Here is a 3,843-nt window from a genome sequence, read left to right as displayed (position 1 = left end):
CTTTCCATGGTCTACCAGGTGAGGAGCCCTACAAGCACTTGCAAGAGTTCGACGTCGTTTGCAACAGTATGAAGCCTCCGGGAATTACAGAAGAGCAAATAAAGATGAGGGCTTTCCCCTTCTCTTTGAAGGACTCTACAAAAGACTGGCTCTACTACCTACCGCCTGGTAGTATCACCACGTGGGATCAATTGAAGAAAAAATTTCTGGACAAGTACTTTCCGGCGTCTCGAGCTGCGAGCCTGAGGAAAGAGATATGTGGTATCAAACAACACCCTAGCGAGTCTCTCTATGAGTACTGGGAGAGATTTAAGAAACTGTGCACCAAATGCCCTCAACATCAGATAAGTGAGCAACTGCTCATTCAATATTTCTATGAGGGGTTGCTTTTCAGGGACAGAAGCATAATCGATGCTGCAAGTGGAGGGGCGTTGGTGAACAAAACCCCTCGAGGAGCATGGGAGTTGATTGAAGGGATGGCTGAGAACTCACAGCAGTTTGGTTCAAGAGAGGACATCCCGACGCGTAGGGTGAATGAGGTGGAAACGTCCTCTATCCAACAGCAGATCTCCGAATTAACATCTTTCGTAAGACAATTAGCTGTGGGGAGTGCTTCACAAGTCAAAGTGTGTGGGGTGTGCACTGCCGTAGGTCATCCTACGGAAATGTGTCCACTGGTTCAAGAAGAAACTGCAGAACAGGTGAACATGGCTGGCCACGCGCCCGCGCCAAGAAAGCAGTACGACCCGTACTCAAACACCTACAATCCTGGTTGGAGGGATCACCCCAACCTTAGCTATGGAGGAAATAGGCAGTCTAACTTTGTGCCAAATAGACAGCAAGGACACCAACAGCAGTACCATCCTCGCCCACCACCACCACCACCCCCTTCAAACTCAAGTCCGTCCATGGAAGAAATGATGAAGCAATTACTTGCTAACCAACAAAAGACGGATTCAGACTTGCAAAGCATGAGGAATCAACTGGGACAGGTGCAATCATTGCAAAATCAAATGAATCAAATGGCCATAACAATCAACCGTTTGGAGTCCCAAGTTCAAGGGAAGTTGCCATCTCAACCTGAGACGAATCCAAAGAATGTAAGCGCAATGACCTTAAGGAGTGGGAAGGAAGTTCAAGGACCCGAACCCGTGATTTCTAAAGACAAGGACGAGGAACGGATCGAGAAAGAATTAGAAGAGGAGGACAGAGGTAACAAAAATGCAAAGGTACCCTCGAACCCAATTCCTATAGCTAAAACTAATCCACCTCCCTTTCCTAGCAGGTTAGAGAAACCAAAGAAGCAAGACAAGGAAAAAGAGGTCTCAGAGATCTTTCGCAAGGTGGAGATCAACATACCCCTACTGGATGCGATTAAACAAGTACCCAGGTACGCAAAATTTTTGAGGGACCTGTGTGCCAACCGCAAGCGGTTGAAGGGGGATGAACGAGTTATAGTTGGGGAGAATGTTTCAGCAATTCTACAAAGAAAGCTTCCACCGAAATGCGGAGATCCAGGTATGTTTACTATTCCTTGTAGGATAGGTAATACTTTGATTGGGAAGGCCATGTTAGACCTGGGAGCCTCAATTAATGTCATGCCAAAGTCCATTTATGCCTCCTTAAACTTAGGCCCTTTGAAAGAGACTGGGATAATAATTCAATTAGCTGACAGGACCAATGCATACCCTGACGGGTTGATTGAAGATGTTTTGGTAAAAATTAATGAATTGGTTTTTCCAGCTGATTTTTATGTGCTCGACATGGAGGATGAACACTCCCGTGATCCGTCACCTTTGTTGTTAGGTAGACCCTTTTTGAGTACAGCCCGAACCAAAATTGATGTTAATAAGGGTACTTTGTCTATGGAATTTGATGGTGAGATTGTTCACTTTAACATCTTTGAGACCATGAAATATCCATCCGATTCAAATATTGGCTCTGTTTTCTCGGTAAATGTTATTGACCCTGCTATACAGGAGGTTTTTGAAATTGAAGGCAGGGATGAACTAGAGGTCGTCCTGACCAGGCACTTTGAATCCGAAACGACCTCTAGGGTAGAGTTGAGTGAAGAGTTTAAATGCGTGATTGGATCGTTGCAAACGTTACCAACCACGAAGACAAGGTATGATCTTGCACCGATTTTCATACCCGAACCTCATCAAAGATTACTTCCATCTGTGGTGCAGGCACCTGTCTTGGAACTAAAACCATTGCCGAAACACCTAAAGTATGTATACTTAGGTGAAGGGGAGACACTTCCAGTGATCATCTCCGCGGATTTATCAAAGGTTCAAGAAGAGAAACTACTTCGAGTTCTTAGGGAACACAAGCAGGCGATAGGATGGACCATCGCCGACATCAAGGGAATTAGCCCTGCGGTGTGTATGCACCGAATTCGACTCGAGGAGAATGCTAAACCCGTACGGCAAGCTCAACGGAGATTAAATCCTCTCATGATGGAGGTCGTAAAGAAAGAGATTTTAAAACTGCTGGACGTTGAAATTATATTTGCAATATCAGATAGCCCGTGGGTAAGTCCAGTACAGGTGGTCCCGAAGAAGGCAAGGGTGACAGTGGAATCAAACCAAGAGGGTGAGCTCGTACCAATTCGAAAGCCCACCGGATGGCGACAGTGTATCGATTACCGAAAGCTAAATGCCGTCACGAAAAAGGACCATTTTCCCCTCCCTTTCATTGACCAGATGGTGGAGCGATTAGCATGTCGAGCTTACTATTGTTTCTTGGATGGATTTTCAGGTTATTTTCAAATTGCCATCGCACCCGAGGACCAAGAGAAGACTACTTTCACCTGCCCATTTGGAACATTTGCATACCGAAGGATGCCATTTGGATTATGTAATGCACCTGCTACCTTCCAAAGATGCATGGTAAGTATTTTTTCAGAATATGTTGAGAAAATTATTGAGATTTTCATGGACGATTTCAGTGTATATGGTGAAAGTTTTGAAAACTGTCTAGATAACCTGAAATTGATCTTAGTAAGGTGTATAGAAACTAATCTCGTGCTTAATTGGGAAAAATGTCATTTTATGGTTGAACACGGGATAGTTTTGGGTCATGTTGTATCATCTACAGGTATTGAGGTTGATAAGGCAAAAATAGATGTTATATCTACTTTACCTTACCCCGCGAGTGTGCGGGAAGTTCGTTCCTTTTTGGGTCACGCAGGTTTCTATAGAAGGTTCATCAAGGACTTCTCGAAAATTGGAGCACCCTTGTTCCAACTTTTGCAAAAAGATGTATCCTTCGAATTTGATGAAACATGTAAGGGGGCATTCAATAAGTTAAAGGAGTTATTGACCACCTCACCTATTATCCAACCCCCTGACTGGAACCTCCCATTCGAGATCATGTGTGACGCCAGTGACTATGCAGTTGGTGCGGTATTGGGTCAAAGAGTAGGAAAGGCAGCTCATGCTATTTACTACGCATCTCGAGCCTTGAACGGAGCTCAATTGAACTATTCAACCACCGAAAAGGAGCTTTTAGCAGTTGTTTTTGCCTTAGAAAAATTTCGGTCTTATTTACTTGGTGCTAAAGTTATTATTTTTTCTGATCATGCAGCTTTGCGGTATTTGTTGACCAAAAAAGAGGCAAAACCGCGATTGATACGGTGGATATTGTTGCTACAGGAGTTCAACCTGGAGATCCGAGATAAGAAAGGGGCGGAGAATCTGGTAGCAGATCACTTGAGTCGAGTACAAGTCGTCGAAGATGACATCCCATTGAGAGAAGCATTCCCCGAGGAGCATTTATTTTCTATTAACTCATCTTTGCCTTGGTATGCAGATATTGTTAATTTTCTAGTCACTGACAAAT

The 3,843-nt window shown here is 44.1% G+C and overlaps 1 non-coding gene across 1 annotated transcript; it reads right to left on the bottom strand.

Moving 5' to 3' along the window:
* Window positions 1-239: 239 nt before the first annotated feature.
* On the bottom strand, window positions 240-346 carry LOC113723307 (small nucleolar RNA R71). Its single transcript, XR_003456953.2, has one exon. It is a non-coding gene; the product is annotated as a small nucleolar RNA R71 (small nucleolar RNA).
* Window positions 347-3,843: the final 3,497 nt, after the last annotated feature.

The sequence above is a fragment of the Coffea arabica genome, chromosome 5e (assembly GCF_036785885.1).
Source record: "Coffea arabica cultivar ET-39 chromosome 5e, Coffea Arabica ET-39 HiFi, whole genome shotgun sequence".
NCBI lineage: Eukaryota > Viridiplantae > Streptophyta > Magnoliopsida > Gentianales > Rubiaceae > Coffea > Coffea arabica.
The sequence above is the reverse complement of the archived record's forward strand: the minus strand, read 5'-3'. Positions and strand labels throughout refer to the sequence as shown.